Raw genomic sequence first — 19,082 nt, 5'->3', positions numbered from 1 at the left:
ACAGGATTTTCATTCTTATCCTGCCTTCTGGATTGGCTGAGTGAGATGGCAGAGCCAAAATCCAGGAATAATGACGCAGGCATGGCTCTCTGGAATAGTTACAGGCTTAACCCTAGTGCGAGAAGACATGGTAACTACATCACCTGTGCTTGAGAAGCTGAGACTTCTGCTCCTTAAGGGGTTGCCTGTAAGTCTCTGCTTCCTGGACTATCCCTGAAAGGACTGTGAAGCCAGGACTGGTGGAGTGAGTCCTTGAAAGTGGCTGCCCTCCTAAGTTTGTCAGGTACAGTCTGGAAAGTCTCCATGAAGAGTCTCCATGACTAGTGGATTAGCACAGGGACAGACAGGCTAGGCAGATGATAAGGGGCTTTATGCCACGTAGGGTGCCAGAGTTCTTGAGATCCTTGTTTCACCTGATGCCAGGGGACCACTGGAGCATAGCAGCACCACCTTTGGACCAGCAGAGAGGAAGAAGCACAACATAGCCCCATTTATTCCATTTGATAGGAACCAGTTGGGAATTGTCATGCATGAACAAGTGCTTCTTCCCCTCCCATAGGGTGGACAGAATTGGCTAGGCGGTGCTAGGAAACCCCCCTCTTACCCACCCACTTTTTAATGTAACTCTTTTATCCTAGGGCTTCATACCAATTTCTCCCTCTTCTACTTTTTCTTTTTAAGGAAAGCACCAGCATATTTTTAAAAGGCTATTCTGTATTTGAGTGTCACTCATTCACTCAAAGATCATTCTTCAGATACCTATGGAAGCTCTACTAAATAAAAGGAATTGGAAATTCAAATTAAAAGAAGGGCAAGACCCCTCCTTCGTTACTGGGAGAGAGGAAGTCGTGTACTATCAATGGTTGCTGAGAGGAGGCAGTGCTATCCCTGAGCCCCAGCCACAGTTCTGTGGGAGACTAGTGGGGATGGCATGAAATTGTGGGGAAATGTCCAATGAAGTGACATTATAGATACATCCACATAGTGCTGGACTTGTTTCATGGAGTGGGCATTTCATCTTGCTTCACTTCCTCAGGAACACTGGTTCACCTCTGCACAAGTGCTAAATGGGAAAGTACCGTCTAGTCTGATGGCTCTTACAAGCCCTCCAAGGCATGTCAGCTCTTCCTGTTGCCAGAGACTGAGTTGGGTGGTAGTGAGTTGGGGCCCACAGTGGCGTCTGTGCTGCCATACACTTTCCAAACAGTCAGATTTTGAGCCCAGGGTCTCTCTGGGACAATGCCATCTGTCTTCGTCTTCTCTGTTGCTCAGCCAGGCTGAGAAACAAAGGGAACCCTGGACCTCAGTCCTCAGAGCAGCTGGTCCCTGGCCTGTACTCAAACGGAACTGACACCCAGGCAGAGTGACCAAACCCATATGCCCCAAAGATGCAGTCAAGTCTGGGCAGCAGCCAGAAGGGGGAGGAGTTGGGGTGGGGGGAACATGTACTGCCCACACTTTGCACTAGAGACAGGTGGGGCTCAGGATGGCTTTAGCCCCAGAGCTGAGTGTAGCCAGAAGGGACATTGAATTGTTCACTTGTTCTGCTGGCAGCCCCGAGGTGCTGGAGCCCTCGGGGTGAAGTCTAAATTTAGGCCCAAATAAGCTGCCTTCCCACTTTGTTAGAGAAAAGCGCTTTTCACTGGAACGGGACTCTGCCTTGATTAAGTGGGAGGACTCACATCTGGGAATACATAAACTTTATTGTCCTTGGATGACAAAACGGTTTCCTTGCCTACTGGTTTTCCGCCTTTTTAGCCTGGGGTGTGATCATCTATGCTTATGACAGTGTTGGCTGGGACATGCTGTGTAGCTGTGGCCTGGCCTCCTGAGGCTGAGCCTAGGCTGAAGTCAACACCTGAGCATGTTGTCTTGTCCTTGTGTCACCTCCCGAGGTCCAGCCCCATGAGCGCAGAAAGTGACAGAGAGCAGGAGTCTCAACCTCTGTGAGTGATCCTGCTTGACTCTGGGGTCCAGGCTTGTGTCCTATGGACCAGGCTGCAGGATGGCAGGAGGCCTGGCCCATGGCAGAGCTTCCTCTTAAGATTCCAGACTACAAGAGCCCAGTGGACGACCCAGACTCACACTATACTGACCACAGAGTTCCACCTCAGAAAGACACTAGCCCCAGGGATTCCCTGGGCAGGGCAAGGATCCTGGGACCCTGCTGGCCCAGGGCAGGGTCATCCCTACCTCAGAGCCATTCTGCATCTGGGGTGCCTAGTTTGGGGACTTGTTGAATGAATATTCTGTTAAAAGCCAGCTCCCCCAAGTGCAAGTTCAGATCCCTTTTGATTTGTGTTTCCATTGATGTCTGTGACACCATCTCTGGCTTTCTCATTTATGTAAGAACTTCTGAAACATAGGGCAGAGAGTACCAACTTGGATTCAGAAAAGCTAGGTTACTGGGTGGTCTGGTTTTATTGCTTATTAGCTGAATGACATGGTGCAAGGTACCTTCTCTAAGATTCTATTTCTCTGTCTGGAAAATAGCACTAATAAGAGTAGGATCACAGCTCGACTGTCAACAACAAATGAGAAGATGTTATGTTTTCAAACATTCTTTTGCGTTAGTAGACTGCATTCTCTGTTAAGTGACCTTGGCTGGTAAAAAGAGAGAGAGAACGAAGGAAAAGAAGGAGGGGGAGCAGGAGGAAGAAGAGAAGAAGGAGGAGGAAGAAGAAGAAAGGAAAGAAGAGGAGAAGGAGAAATGAAGAGAAAAAGGAAACAAAGTGAAAAGCTGCTTGGCTTTGCTTAGTTCTCAGGGCCCCAAGGAATTATCTTTTCTCTCAAAGGGATGCAGGGATTTCGATCAAGGCGCTCCTGCTTCTCTTGAACCTCTGTTTCCTGAAGAATGATGACAGAGAGGTTTGGGGATTGAGGTGGTCTTATTTTGGGGGTTGACTCTGAAGTTATCTTGATGAAGACTCCTAAGCAGATTCTCTCTGATTTGTACGATACATGTTCTGATCCATGGGAGTTACAGAAAGATGCTCATATGTAGGTTTTGAAAAGTGACTTTGTGAGAACTTGAGGGACAGATTGTAAGAATTTTAATGCCATGTCCTGATGTACCTCTGGCATGATTTCTGATTAGAACTTGGAGCTTGGTTATTTTCCCCTTGCTCTTCTGTACCACCTGTGACATTAGTGCTGGATCAAGTTTCTCCCATTAAACAATGAGTCACAGAATTGAAAGAAATTAGACTAAGTCTAAAAGGAACTAGGCTCTGGGTGAGGAAGAGCTGGAGAGATACCTTCTCACTGTAATTTTCCAGGATGCCCTGGACAGCTCCCAGGGAGCTGTCAGGATGGAAAGAGCTCGGGAACATTTTATAAGCTAGTAAAATATTGTTTGAGGGGTGATTGGTTCTTTGGAATTTATCTGCATGGCTGACATCACTCTCTCAGTACGAGGAGCCAAACTGTCTCAATGTCTGTGGCCCTACTCTGGAATTATTTCCCAGGAGTTAGTGCCATGTGACCCTTCAGGCCACAGCTTAGTCAGAAAGAGTGGGTTTGTAAGAAGTTTTGGTCCTTTTTGGGACTAGGAAACTTCTTCAAGCTCAAACGTAGAGTAAAGTGAGGGCTTCCCTGGCTATAGCCTTCTCCCCCGTAGACTAAGTCTCAACAGAATAACCCTCATGTTTTAAATCTGCTTCAGCTACGAGTTGTCACCACTGCCACCCTCACCAGCTGCACGCCCTTCAGGGGTTGCTAACATGACTTTATGCTCCTGGCCTGGAAGACTGGAATGTGGCCTCCTTCAATACTAGCCTGGGTGGCAGCCTGCTGCCTCTCAGACTGAACTGAATCCTCGCTTTGCCAAGGTTGATAATGTCCCATCACCTTTCCTAAGCTTTAGATACTGTGAAATGGTTTTGTTTTAATTTGGACACCTGGAGGAGTTGGAAGGAAAGGAAAGGCGCAAGGAAGAAGGAAGCAAATTAATATTTATTGCATACGCACCAGGTTCCAGGCCTGCACTGTGCTTAAACATTTTAATGAACATGACCACTCAGTTCTCACAACAGCTCTATAAGCCATTGCAAATATCAGTCTGGAATATAGGTCTGGATACTAAAGTTTGGAGAGTCAAAACAGAATGGTTACATGGTACAATGTGCCAAATGTTAATGTCTCTATGAAATTCCCATGTTAAAATTCTATCCTCCAGGGCCATGATGCTGATCAGAGGCCTTTGGGAACCGACTGGGTCACTTAGGATGGAGTCTCCATAAATGATGGCAGTGTCCTTGCAAAAGAGACCCTGGGCAACTAACTCACTCTTTCTACCTTGTGAGTGTGCAGCCAAAGAGCACCGCCTCTGAGCCACAAGGCCTAGCTTCAACAGAGACATGCCTTGGATTTTCCAGCCTCCACAACTGCAGGAAAGCAATCTCTACGGTTCATGATCTATCTAGTCTGTGGAATTATGTTACAGTAAGGTGAAGAGACAAGAGTATGGGTTTCCTTGCTGTGATTAGGTATGGGCTTCACCATTGAGGAGTCATCAACTTGTGCTCAAAGGAGTAGAACTAACAGCGCCACTGTGTGACAGGTCCCATTCCAGCAAGAAGCCGATGGGAGACAACCCGGCAACATAACTGCACAATGGGATTTTCTAGGTAAATTACTCTTTCCTTTAATCTTGTGGTCCCAACCATTGACATCCCTCTGAACTTCAGAGCGGTTGCTCTGAGAAGTACAGCTCTTTAGTGCTGGGTGTCAGCAGTCTTCTAAAATCCTTACACTGAACAGACCAGCCCTGGGAAACAGGCATCACTCTCCAGCTGGCCAACACCCTGGGGGTGATTCATCCAGTCCTCAGTGTCTGAGCAGTGGCGCGCCTCCCTGCCCACTGCTGCCTTCGGATGACCACATCTGCCAAAGGGGGAACAAGGGCCATTCCTTACCCGCCTGTTGCTGGCGGCCCTACCCGGCAGGGGGAAAAGTGGGGGGGAAGGCAGGCTGGTCTGGAGGCAGAGAGCTTAGCTGGCAGGCTCTCCCCAGCTACTCCTCAAACCTCTGCCCACCTTCCCGCTGCCCCCACGATGGAGGGTGTGAGAGGTGACTCTGGGTGCCCATGACTGAGCTGAGATGGGATGGGTCAACAGTCAGTGCTCCGAGACAGTGCAGATTTTCTTTTTTTTTCCACTAGAGAGAGGCAGGAGTCGCCCGGGGTACGAGGTAGTAAGCTCACCTCTGGCTGTCCTCAGCCAAGGTCTGCCACTTTCTGACCTGGTGTTGACCTTCACTGAGTGGCAGCCACTCCCCCACCACTCGCTCATGTAGACAGAGTGGGACAGATGACGCTATGGCACTTTTTGGAGTGCTGAAGTGAAGTTTTCACAAACTCCAAGGCACATCAAAGTGTAAAACAACAGCCAATCCATCATACCCTGTCGCCAGGGCCCCCACCCCGATTATCACATTAAACCAGCCGATGGGCATGCTGCAGCTAAGTTTAGCTGCTGCCTACTGGAACTCACGGTTTCTCCTTCCAGAGTTAAACAAACATGGCAATGGTTACATTTGCAAGCTCTGTTCCCTATTCTACTTTTAGCTGCTGAGTCCTACATTGTGTACATACACACACATGCGCACACACGTGTTCTGACAAACAGAAGCAGGCTACTAAAAATATTAGCGAACTGAGGATAAAAGGCAGAGTTGGATTCTAATCCCAGCTCTGCCACTTAATAGCTTGATATCTGTAACCAGTTAGTTAACACCTCTGGCTGTCAATTTTCTCAGGGTAAAATGAAGACAATAACACCTCTATTTCCCAGTGCAGGGGCCTCTGCTGGGAGAGTAACTGAACATGAGTTTTTGCCTGCTAACCATGAATACTTTTTGGCAGGCCTTAAAAGTTTTGTATTTATTTCTTGATGTGTTTATTGTATGTTCCATTTGGATATAAGAAACATAAAACATTCCTTGCCACACAAGGTTTGCTGAGAAATACTTGTGGACGAAGAGGAGAAGGTCATTCATGGCTGGGGTTTCAGGTTATGGAGGAAGTATTTCCTGGGTTGGTATTTCCCTGGGTAAATTCTGAGAGTGGGTCGAAGTGGAAGCTAATTCCAGAAAGAGATTGTATGATCTTTAGAACAGTTTTTCCCAAACTATGGAGTAACTAAAGAAAGCAGTTACTTGCCAGAAAGTCCCAGAGAGCTAACAGGCATGTGAAGCTGACACATGATAGGGCATTTGAAATGTCTTCTTTCTTTGATTACATTAAGTTACATTTGATAGGGTGTTACAGCCATCCTGCCTAAGACCTTTCTAGAATGTCCCTTCTTCCTGTGAACACTCATGTAGATCATTCAGGTAGGGCCCATTGGCCACTGGCCCACACTAGTGGGCTCCTCACATGACCATTTGCCACGTCCCCACAGGCCTTCCATGCTGTTGGCTGTACCCTTTTTTCTAAAAGAAGACTGACTGATGGACTGATTGATTATCTGAAAGAGATATAGAGAGAGGGAGAGATAGAGAGATCGGGAGAGAGTAGAAGAGAAAATTCTTCCATCCAGTGCCTTGCTCCTCAAATGACTTGGCCATGTAGAGGCCAGGAACTTGGAATTTCATCCTAGTCTTCCACATGGATGGTAGGGGCCCAAGTACTTGGGTCATCCTCTGCTGCTTTCCAGGACACACCAGCAGGGAACTGGATCAGAAGTGGAGCAGCCAGGTTTCCAGCTGGTGCTCATAAGGGATGCTGGTATTAAACGAAACAGCTTAACCTGTGTGCCCACGCCACCAACCCCTGGTTGTATGCCTTTTTGGTCAAAATTTGCCATGTAGGTAGCTTCTGCCATAGGCCCTGCTGCCTTCTGAGAGGACTGTTAGGGCTGAGGGCCCTCTGTACCTGGGATCACAAGTCCCTACTCTATCCCAGGCCTGGTGGAAGCCTGAGATTATTTGCAGGCTCCTTTCTTTATTAGGATGTCTGCTGCTCCATCTTTTGGAGATGCCTGGTAGCTCTCTTGCAGAAACACAATGATGGGCTCTCTTGCACGTGGGTGGGGAAGCCAGAAGTAACCTAGCTTGCTAATCATTGACTAGGCTAGGAGATAAAATGAACTAGAGAGCTTCTTTAGGAAAACACAGGAGAGAGATGGAATCACCTGTGACACTGAATAAGATTCTGGTCCCTCTAAAATATCATGTTCCTTCCTGCCACTTCTGCCTTTGCAAGGGAACCCTGGAAGGGAGGGATGTAGTGGGAGGACAGCAGAAGACAACTGCTTTGTGAAGTCCAGATCAACAGCCACAATCTGTCTGCCAATCATGCTGTGTTCATCTGATGATGCTTGCTCGGGCATCATCTGACTTGACTCTCACAGATATCTTGCAAGGTAGGTGGAACAATGAGCCTGTGAGTCCATTCATCAGTGACCTGGGGTGTTTGTCTTTTGTGCCAAAGAAAAGGATGGATTCACGGCCAATGTTCTGCCTTCTGGAAACTTGCCACTAGAGTTTGTCCAACTCTTGCTCTTGTGCCATTATTTGCTATTTTCAGGAAAAATAATCTAGAAGTAGAATGCCTCTCTGATGAGACAATATGCTCTGGACTTTGATTCCTATCTGGGAGTACCCAGAGACCAGGTTTATTACAGCAAACTAAAGCTTGAGTTCTGAATTCTATGTGCATTCAATAGGACTACCCGAGTGAGGGGAGTCACTTTATAAGATTATTAATTCAATTCACAAAGAATCACAGGAAATGTACTTCTGACTATGTAGAAATGACTCACGATGGGACTATTTGAAAACTATATATTATTCTTATCAGTAAATAGAATTGCTTATAGTCAGTGTTATCACTTCACACCCAGGGATTCTAAGATCCGGTTACCCATTTCCCTCAAAACAAGTGACAGCAAAGCTGGGGAAGAGAAAATCCACTCTACTCTGCTGACACCTCCGCTAAACCTTTCTGTACACTGATAACACCACACCCTCCTGTGCAAAATAACACAGGGGCAGATAAGATGGAAACGTTCATGCCAGTTCCCAGTAACTTCAGTGAGATATCAGGATCAGACGTTCCTTAACCAGAAAATCTTGGCTGGAGTTTTACTGTCTGGACTCAAACAGGAAAACGAAGGAATGCCTGGGACAGCCTTTGTTAGGCAGCTTGGGCAGGAGGTGCCTTTGAATATTTAAATAGAAACAAAGGGTGGTAAAGAGTTTATTTTTTTCAGTCATTTCCCAGTTAGATGTCAGATGATACTAAACGTGTAGAAGGTATGTGGAGTACTGAAAAAGTTGGTGGAAAATGCTTGCTAAGAAAAAAAAAAAGTGATTTTCAATTTTTGGCACCAAAAAGAAGGCCTGTCTTCTAATTCTTTTTTTTTTTTTTTCGCTCTCACGGGATTTTGGAAATGCCCTGTACACAATCTGCTTTTCAATAGCTGGCATTAGGCCACACCAAGGTAAAAACGAGAAAATGAAACTCTATCTGCGTCAACCAGCATCTCCCAGACATTCCCTGCCCCAAGCACTTTGGTCCCTAAACAGCACTGCATGCTAAACGCTAGTGTATGCCAGTCCAAAACGGCCCTCCAGAGCAGGGCCCCTCGCTAGAGGACCACGGAGGGAAGAGGCCCAGCTCCATCTCTGTCCCAACTACTCCCTGGGTCTGATGCTTCCTGAAAACGCTGGGCTGGTGCTCTCTTTGTGCCCTGTTCTGGAATGCAGCTCTTCCGGTTGGGAAGACAATGGACATTCTGGGAAGGCTAGGGGAGATAAGAGCTAATGAGTAGAAAAGGGGTGCAAACCTCGCTGCTTAGGGAAGAGGCCAGCAGAGAAATTCTCCTGGAGTGAGGGGGCGGGAACTTGGCTGTGTCTCAGCTGGCTGGTAATGCTAGGGAAGAGATAAAGCAGATTGGAAAAATCCACTTCAGTGCCAGCCTTAGGGCCCTGGGGCAGGTCCCAGGCTTGACCCACATCCACTGAACCACAGACTGCACTTGAACAGCCCCTGCCCCCAGTGGAGATTTACAACCTCATCCAAGAACTGCTCTAGGCTCAGAAGGGGCAGGGAAGACTTTGCAGCTGGGGAGGGATGTGATGGAAGAAGTGTTTGGGAATGGGCCTTCTGGAAAAGTTCCAGAACACCCAGGAGCCCGCAGTGACACTCCAGGGGCGAGCAGAGCCAATGAGGAGTAAGAATCAGGTGAGAAGGAGGTGGCGGGACTCTTGGTGGTCAGCCCAGACAGCGCGCAGTCTGGGACGCGGATAGCCCCAGGCTTCCTGTTTGGGAAGTCGGATTTCACTGCTGTGGTTTAGGTACTCGCCCCCTCTCCCCTCCCCGGCCCCCACCGTACTGGCTCCTTGCTGCCAGGGGGAGCTGGGATAACACAGCCCCGCTGCCGGTACCCTGCAGCCTTACAAACACGCTCAGCTCCTAGCGGAGCCAGGGCTTCTGCAGAAGGCATTTCGGAAGTTTCCTGTGGCTGCAGCAAATTGTTCAGGTCTCACCGCAGCGCTGCTGTGACCTGCCCCTCTCCCTCTCAGGGCGGCCAGCTCATGAAACTGGAAACTGCCCCCCACCGTGGCAGGCCCGGCTTCAAGGGGGCCCTGCTCAATGGGTGGGTCAGTTAGGCAGAGTTGTCAGCTAATTCTTGCCTTTTGGACAATTACTGCTGTGTGACTATGCCTGTTAATGAGCCTCTCAGGGCCCCAGTCACCTTTCTAAAGTGAGATAAAAGCTTCCTGAAACCCCTGAGACTTAGTGGCACATGCAAAGACACTTCGGGATGTCCATGGAAATTGCATATTATATATATTTAAAAAACAAACCTAGGTATGGGTTTCAAAAAATTTTTGTACCAAAGTAAATATATACTTTCATCCCATATCACACGAACTTCTGAAGTATCTGTGCGGATGGCTAACCAGTGTTAACTTTTCCCTCCCATCCCCTTCTCTGGACTCACTGCCTCCCTGCTGGGCCTTTGCCAATGAACTTTTGAATTAAATAACTCCTTCTTGGTCACTGGGATCTACTAGAGAGAATAAGTCTCAAATACATGCCATTTGGGACTTGAAGGCTACATTCTAAAATAAATGTGGCCATTTGCTGAGGCCAAATCTGGTTGGCTAGAATGGAACCTTCCAGAAGAATGGAACCTGCTCAAATGGAGAGGCAGGAAAAAAAAAAACCCAAAAAAACAAAAACTTGTAACAGAACAGAATGTAATTAGGACACTAGTTATTTGATAACAAATGGGTTCTCTTAAGACATAAAGATGACTAAAAGCAGCTGGTTCCAATATCTACAGTTTAAACATTGCCCACTGAAGTCTTTGTATTTACTTTTAACATGCCAGCTAACCCCACTGTTTGCTGGTTCAAAAACAAACCTCTGATCAACTGTTTATCCCCAATATATTCCCACATAGCGGATTCCACACTCAATGGCGCTTTCTGTTGGATGTTTGCTGGAGACCTAGAGGTTATCAATGTGGTGGGAAGCTTTCCGTGGGGTCTCCTCTAATAAGATCTTGGGAGCTCAGAAACCTCCTGGCCTGGTCAGCTTCACCTCTTCCCAGGACCATAAAAACAAAACAAAACAAAACAAAACAAAACAAAACAAAACAAAAAACACTTTAGTTTTGTTTCCTTCCCAGCACAGGGGTTCTCACTTCGGTTTTCCCCCAGAGATCGCAGTAACCTGGGGAGGCTTGTCAGGGAGGGGGCTGATCTCCAGGATAAAACCGGCTTGTAAAGTAACCGCGGTGTTGGAGGGGTGGAGGGGAAATCCAGATCGGACTTCATCAACACTGCTCCAGAGCCGTAGACCAATAAAACTGTGTGATTTCCTACCCTGGCTCGGCCGGTGATTTATTTCTCTCACTCTGTTGAGGCTGTCGCTACTCGAAGCAGTTCATTTGTCAGGTGGAGAGAATTACAATTCACAGGACCTCTCGCTGGTGCTATCTCAGTGTATAAATTTCGTGAATTACAATTTATTGTGCTGCACCCCACAGAGCCTCATATTAATAAATTGTGGCTCATCTGTGAAAGCACGTGTCTATGACTCCCTTGGACATAAGCTTATGGTCCTGGGGCTGCTGCGTGGGCTGCATGTGGCCAACACACAAACGGGGTTGTTTTGAGCAGAACCCCCAGGCAGGTCCTGGCTGCCTCCGCCGGCCTTTCCTTAGGCTTGCTGGGACTTGGGGGGCAGGGATGCAATGAGAAGGAGACCAGATGCCATCTATGTTTGTTTGTGTTTGGTGGGGAGGGCTGGTGGGGAGTGGGCAGAAATTCCTTCCAATGCACACAGACTTTATCCACTTGCGGGAGTAGACCCAGAAGGAGTAATAATACAAATCTTGGGCCAGGCGTGATGGCCTAGGGGTTAAAGTCTTCGCCTTGAACGCGCCCAGGATCCCATATGGGCGCCGGTTCTAATCCTGGTGGCCTTCCTTCCCATTCAGCTCCCTGCTTGTGGACTGGGAAGGCAGTCTAGGACAGCCTAAAGCCTTGGGACCCTGCACCCATGTGGGAGACCCGGAAGAGGTTCCTGGCTCCTACCTTCAGATTGGCTCAGCTCTGGCCATTGCGGTCGCCTAGGGAGTGAACCATCGGTCGGAAGATCTTCCTGTCTCTCCTCCTCTCTGTATATCTTCCTTTCCAATAAAAACAAATAAATCTTTATATAAAAAAATAATACAAATCTTTCCTTTGTTGACTCCTTTCTGTAGCGGCCAGTAGAACCTCAGCTGGAGCTTTCTGGAAGTCTCTGGGGTTTATACATGCTCCCATAAACTCACCTCATTGTCTGTCATGGCCAGGGGTCACAAAGTGAATTGCATAGCCTTCCTTCCCCACCACCCAAACCCTCAATTTCTTCTGTTAGGCCTGGCTGCCAACTCCCGACCAGCTCCTTGCAACCTCCACCTGGCAAGCCTGAGCTGCATCTGCCACCTCCAGGGCACAGCCTGATTGCTCTGATCTCATCATTGGCTGCTCACACTGAAGCCCCTGTGTGCTCCCAAAGTCATATGTGAGCCCCACCCCCACCAGGTCTCCTGAACATAACTGTATTGGGAGATAAGATTTTTAAGGTGATAATTAAGGTAAAGTGAGCCCATGTGGCCATTTCTGGTCCTCTTATTAGGAGAGGACATCTGGACACACAAGCCCAGAGGGCAAGACCATGAGAAGATACAAGCGGTGGATGCCCATCTACAAGCCAAGCAGAGAGGCCTCAGAAGAAACGAAGCATATCTCAGTAACTTATTCTCCCAACACCAGCTCCCAGAGTTGTGGGAAAACACAATTCTGTTTGAGCCACCCACTCTGCTACTTGGTCATGGCAGACTTAGTAAGCTAGTCTAGTCCCTGACAGGAATGGCTTAAAGTCTTCCAGCGACCGAGCTAAGCAACCTGGATGTCAGGGCAATAATGAGAGCCCATGCCTCCTATTGCAGTTCTGTGTGTGTATTTGTGGACTAGCACATTCCCACCTTCTGTCAGCTCACTGCCCCAGGCTTCCCTCTGTTCATGTGTCCTGTGCTCTCATAACACCAGAATAGATTTCCAGCAACTATGGTGACTTTCAATCAGAGCTGGGTGTTTGGAACTGGATCCCACAGGTGAACCTGGATTCACAGTGATGCTGCCTGTGGGGAGCTAGAACCAGATACTGCGGCTGTTGCCTCTTGAGACTGGGCCCCACAGGAGACAAGGGGAGTTTGACGAAATGCGTGCTTAACTCTGAAGCAGAGAACAGAGCAGGAAAAGGATGAGATATTGATCTGGGACTATCAGGCCCAGGGCTGGTGGTCTCTGTGAGCTTCCTGTGACTACTGTAACAAATTACTGCAAATTTGGTGGCCTAAATGGCAGAAATTACTTCTCTCCCAGCTCTGGAGGTTAGAAGTTCAAAATCCAACCTGGGAGGCACCAAAGGGAGAAAACTTCTGGCTTCTTTCAGGTTCTGCTGGCCCTGGATAAGCCTTGGTTTGTGTGTGCAAGCCTCCAGAATCTACCTCCACCTTCACGTGGTCTTGCCCTTCCTCTCACTCTCTCTTTCTTCAGTCAGGGATAAGGGAGAGAGAGGGAGAGGAAGAGAGAGTGCTCTTTCATTCGCTGGTTCACTCCCCAGATGGTCACAATGGCCATGGCTGGGCCAAGAAGCAGAACTTCATCTTGGTCTCTCACATGGGTTGCAGGGTCCCAAAAACCTGGACTATTTTCCACTTTTTCTCATGCCGTTAGCAGGGAGCTGAGTTAGAAGTGGAGTATCCAGCAGCCAAATTGACACCCGTATGAGATGCTGCTGTCACAGGTGTGGTGGCTTTATTCACTACACAACACTGGTCCCAGCCTTTTCCTCTTCTCTTTGTAACAATTGATTTTGGATTTACGGCTTACCAAATGATGCAGGATGATCTTACCTTGACATCATCAAATCAAATAATATCTTTAAAGGCCATTTTTCCAAATGAGGCCATATTTATAGGTTCCTGGGGTTAGGACATGGGCAAGTCTTTTTAGGGACCACTATTCTGCCACCATGATCTCAATTTTATTCAATCTGGTATTCAGCTTGCAGTGTCCCTGCCTTTTCTATCTAGAAAAATCCTTCAAGTCTCAGGTCAGGTGTGACCTTCTGCAGGAAACCTTGGCCTGAACTGTGCTGTCAGACAGATTTGTTCCCAGGCCCTCCTGGCATTGGATTCTTTGTTTATGTGCATACTTATCGCTTTGATAGTCAGTTCCTGTTAGACCCGGAGCTTCTCAAGGGCAGATCAGAGCTCACCCGCACTGTTGCAAGGGCCAATTTCACCTCTTAGTTTCCTCTCATGAGGAACATGGCCTTTCTGTCTTAGCACTATTTCTCTCATGCTGCTTTGGGTCACAACAGCACTCATTAGACACTCCTGGACCCTCCATCGGACAAATGCTTGCTAACCACCTTGGGTGTCTGCAGTTATGTCTCCTGTTTTCCTGAACCCTCTGCCTCCTGGGCCTACATCACACATGTTGACCAGAAAAGTGCTCAACCAATAATGCTTCAGTCAAGATATCTTGGCAGCAAACACAGCCAAGACTGCCACTAGGGGAAGAAACATTACGTTGTTGTACCATTTCTGGTAGAACGATCTGATGTGGAACTGGGGAAAAAGAATGGGTCAAGGACTTCAAAATTCATTTAAAGTGGTTGCCTGTTTATGGTGAGTAATCATAAGTATTTTAAAAGCTTCCTTAAGAGAGGAAAAACTTGTGTTAGCTAGAATTTTGGGGCATAGAGAACCCTATTCCTTTGATTTAATCAAAGTTTTTTTTTTTTTAGTTTTAGATGCATCATGCAAAATTTGGCTCAACTACTTACAGCTTTTCTTAGTAGGCAGAAGGCAGCTGGAATGTGTGCCTTCTGTTCCTAAGATAGGGGCCTCAGATTTAGGTTGTGAATCAAGCTGGGTAAGCCAGGGTCACAGCCACAATAAATCCCTTTCATCGGCTTGCTTTTTAAAAGGATTTTCTCCACAGAAAATAGTCAGTTAAGTGAAGATTTCCTTTGCTGACTTCTAATTAATCTTGGCATTCCTTCCAAAATGCTAAGTAGCAGTCAATCACCTCTATGTAGAAGATGATGTTTTAAATATGGCTGTCACATTGCGGGCACCTTTCTGTGTTTCTTCTTACGTGGGTACTATTTGTGTTAGGGGTCTGGGTCTTCGTGTGCAGGTGCCATTGGGTGAGTCCCTTACTTTATTCCTTCCCAGTGCTGGGCCTTTGGCAGACATCTAGTTTGATTCTCTCATCTAGCCGTGGGAGCGTTTCTTATCCTGATCTTCCTTATGTGAAGGCAATCAAAGGTTTTGGAAGTGCTGCATATATAAGACTCCAGCTATACTTCCTAGAGCATCACCGTGATGTGAACTCCTGGGAAGAAGTGGGGTGGTGCATGAAGAGCTGCTCGTGTTCATTAGTCTTCTCGCTGCTTAATTTCCCAATATGGATTCTGCTTATCCCCAACAGTCCACTTCGGGGCCCAGCCTCCAGCTGAGCCACCCTTTCTCTCAGGCTTTCTTACAACTGCAGTCCTGCATCAACGCCTCATACACAGCTGTTTGCCAGGATCCAGGGAGAAGCTAAACGCTGCTCTTTTCCTCAACATAAAACATTGGCATCTCCTTTGTGTCATTAAAAAAGAAAAGAAAAAAAAAAAGAAAAAAAGAGCACAAATTAGGGTTAGACGCCAGGGAGACACTATATATAGTTTGTCTTTGACTGCTGGAAGAGATAAGTGCCTGAGAAGAGACAGGAATTGTTTGCCTATAAATTGAGTGGCAGCAGGTTTATCGCTGACCGCTGTAGATTATGTTGAGAGGAGCAATCAGGAGGAAGAATGGGAGGCTACAATAACACAGTGATAGGGACCCTTTGGACTCCACAACCCAATGCTTCTTGACTTACAGGCTGTAGGTAGAGAGTGCTTATGTTACAAAACACCGGGAGGTCGTAGCCCTAAGACACTTGCGCATCTCACAGGCAGTGAGGCGGTCTATTGCCAGTGAGATTGGTATGCTCCTTGGCAGGGCCCAAGTCACCTGAGAAGGCTGGGTGGGATGGCAGTGATGGCTGGGCTTCCTCCCCCAGGGCATGACAGTGGCCCCCGAACCGGAATTCAGAGGGTAGCTGAGAAGGGCCGTAAATGCCTGGTGCGGAATAATATTTGGGCAGAGTGTTCCTTGAACCATGGGAGGCCTGGAGTTTTCTAGTTTTCCCTCCTCTAGCAACTCTGAAATCCTCAGGTGATAAATAATTTCTTCAGTCCAAGTGGCGCCCGTTGTCTTCCTGGTACACCCGAGTTGGCCCTTAGACAAGGCCACCATTAGAGCTGCAAATCATGTAGGTGGAACCTGGGGACTAGTGACAACTTCCGTGGACCCCAGAGATTTTCTGTGTGACTGGTGCTGCTCATATGACTTCGTGGGCTGCAAGGTGGGACTCCTTTTCCAAACAGTCCCATGCGATGTGGGAGAGGGCAGTGCCGTGGTGTAAGCATGGTACACAGTGACATTAATGGTCTGCTAATGGGCATAAATCAACCACAGAGGCTTCCACGAAGGCAGTGGGTTTGCCTTCTTGATAAATCACCCTCTGGCCAGATAAATTTGGCTCAGATTAAATGTCTCTTGATCATAAATGTACTCACATTATGTCTCATTTGTGACTTCAATAGGCTCCCCGAAGGACAGACTCAGCCCCCAATCACATGGGTAAGTGTGCACCCACCATGGGAGACTGCATGGTGAAGAACTTCAGTGCTGTAAGACAAGACTCAGTGTCGGGGGCCCGGCGCGGTGGCGCAAGTGGTTAAAGGTCCTCGCCTTGCACGCCCGGGATCCCATATGGGCGCCGGTTCTAATCCCGGCAGCCCCGCTTCCCTTCCAGCTCCCTGCCTGTGGCCCGGGAAAGCAGTCGAGGACAGCCCAAGGCTTTGGGAACCTGCACCCGCGTGGGAGACCTGGAAGAGGCTCCTGGCTTCGGATTGGCATAGTATCGGCCCGTTGCGCTCACTTGGGGAGTGAATCATCGGATGGAGGATCTTCCTCTCTGTCTCTCCTCTCTGTATATCCGCCTTTCCAATGAAAAAAATAATAAAAATAAATCTTTAAAAAAAAAAAAAGACTCAGTGTCAGGAAGGGGAGCTCAGGGTAGGCACCTCTTCCGATGATTCAACTGTGGATTCAGTGCTCACAAACATCACAGGGGCTTCTCTTTGCTTTAGAGATAGAGCCAGGCCCCCTCGGGACATATGGTATGGGACCTGGTTGCCTCCATTGCTGACTGAGTTGAAGACAACATACTGAGAGAGATGTTGGGCTTGTCCTTTCCACTCCATGAGAACACAAGCCAAAGACACCTCTCTGAACCAGGAGGCAGACACTGAATCTGCCGGCCCTTTGATTCTAGACACCCAGCCTCCAGAGCCATGGAACATACACTACTGTTATTTATAAGCCATTTCATCCACAGTACTGTTGTGATAGCAACTCAGGTGGATGAGACAGAAACCCAGGTGGGGTTATCCCAGTGGTTCTGCCTGGGGGTGTCTCCTGAGCTTCTGATCAGGTGACAGCAGGAGCTGTAGTCATCCTGGACTTGGTAGGATGGCCTGTTTAACAAATGGCTACCATGTTAGGATGTCTAAGGGACTCACTGCCTGGACCTCACTTGGAGCAATGGATCCTTGTGGCCTGGTGGTTGGCTGGCCCCTGTAGCTCAGTTTCTGATGAATCTCAAACCTCCATGCGGCCACTTCACCAAGCTAACTCCCTAGGCTCTCCTGTACCTCAGGTGGCCCCGTGATACTGAGATGAAATGTCAATGGAAATCACTGGGGTAGTTTCTAGAAAAGCTCTTAGTTCCTAGTTTAAAAAGATGGCTGGTCTTGATATACGCCTTTTTACTTGTGTCTGATTTTCATGCCCAGAACTCATATTTGGTGAAGATGGAAGTCAGTAACTAGGAATGGCAGAGAATGACATGGGTTATTTGGTGCTGGATGACTTCATGGGACTTCTGGACCTGCCTTGAGATACCTAACCCTGGTATCATTTCCTGATATCTGAGGAAAAATGACCCCATTTGGTTATGTCACCATGGCCAGTTTCCTGTTACCCAGGCACAAATATACACCCACGTAAAATCCTAACCCCGATATATCATTTGGTCTTCTTCCAATGTATTTCACCAACCACATCAATCTGAATTTTCATTTCTTATTTACCTGAATTCAATTTAGGCTCTTCAGTGAACTACTTGATGGCAAACATGTACTCACACTTAGCCTTGCACAGGCCATTGTATTACTCTGATGGGTTTATATTTAAAGATTTATTTATTATTGGAAAGTCAGAGTTAAGAGAGGAGGAGAAAAAAAGATTTTCCATCTGCTGGTTCACTCCCCAAGTGGCTGCAACAGCTGGAGCTGGGCCAAGCTGAAACCAGGAGCCAGGAGTTTCTTCCAGGTCTCCCAGGTAGGTGCAGGGTCCCAAGGCTTTGGGCCACCCTTTACTGATTTCCCAGCTCACAAGCAGAGAATTGGAAAGGAAATGGAGCAGCCAGGGCATGAAGCAGTGCCCATGCAGGATTCCAGTGCATGGAAGGCAAGGATTTAGCTACTAAACAATCAGGCAGGGCCCATCAGTTTCTATTTAAAAACAACTTTTAATGAACTAGTTAAACTTTAGCTTCAGAGAACAGGTACAATCATTCTGTTCATAATCAACAAACCTGGTCTCTTCTTGTCTTTCCCAATAGTACCAAGCTCTGGGTCAGAGAAGGGAGACATCAAAGGCAGCAGAGGGGGTAGGGAGGGGAAGGCCTGTTTGATGTGAAAAAAGAACGAAGGGTCTTTTTCTTGGCTGACTACAAAGAAGCACCTCTTCTGTGGAAGTATCTGCTGGCTTACCATGGCATTATTTGTTGTCATTCACCTTGCATGCTTCAGAGGACTTGAAGATAGATTTCTACAGCCTAAGCACCTAAGCTCATTACCAAAATGACTCCATGCTGTCACTGCCCTTTAAAATCTCTGCTGCAAAGGATAAAGCAAGACGAGTCAAAGTTGATTTCAGGATGATGAAATGACTAAAAAGATGGCATGTTGTTAAGAAAAAGAAGTGACTGGAATGGCGTAGGGTGTGGAGAACACAGTGGGGCTTCTCTCATTGGCCAAGTGCAGATGCACCACAAACCAGCAAGAATTTAACTTAGAGGACTGTCAGAAGAGAAGTGGTTTCCAAAAATGTAGGCATGAAAGTGATCCCCTAAGAGATGGATACAGCAAGAGGAGGAACAGGACAGGGTCACAATTGTGGGGAGTCTCTAAATGCAGTTGAATAAAGAGAAACAAACGGGACTTTCAGCCTGGGTGATTCTACAGTGGTGAAGACAAGTCGCTACACATTTGTCCAATCAGTAGAAGGAACAACACAAGGAGTGCATCCTAATGTCAACTATGGGCTTCACTTCAATCCTACTGTACCAGTGCTGGTTCATCAGTTGCAGTGGAAGGCACTGATGATAATGGAGGAATCTGG

Source organism: Ochotona curzoniae, unplaced genomic scaffold (assembly GCF_017591425.1).
Source record: "Ochotona curzoniae isolate NIBS_2020 unplaced genomic scaffold, NIBS_Ocur_1.0 scaffold_3835, whole genome shotgun sequence".
NCBI lineage: Eukaryota > Metazoa > Chordata > Mammalia > Lagomorpha > Ochotonidae > Ochotona > Ochotona curzoniae.
The sequence above is the reverse complement of the archived record's forward strand: the minus strand, read 5'-3'. Positions refer to the sequence as shown.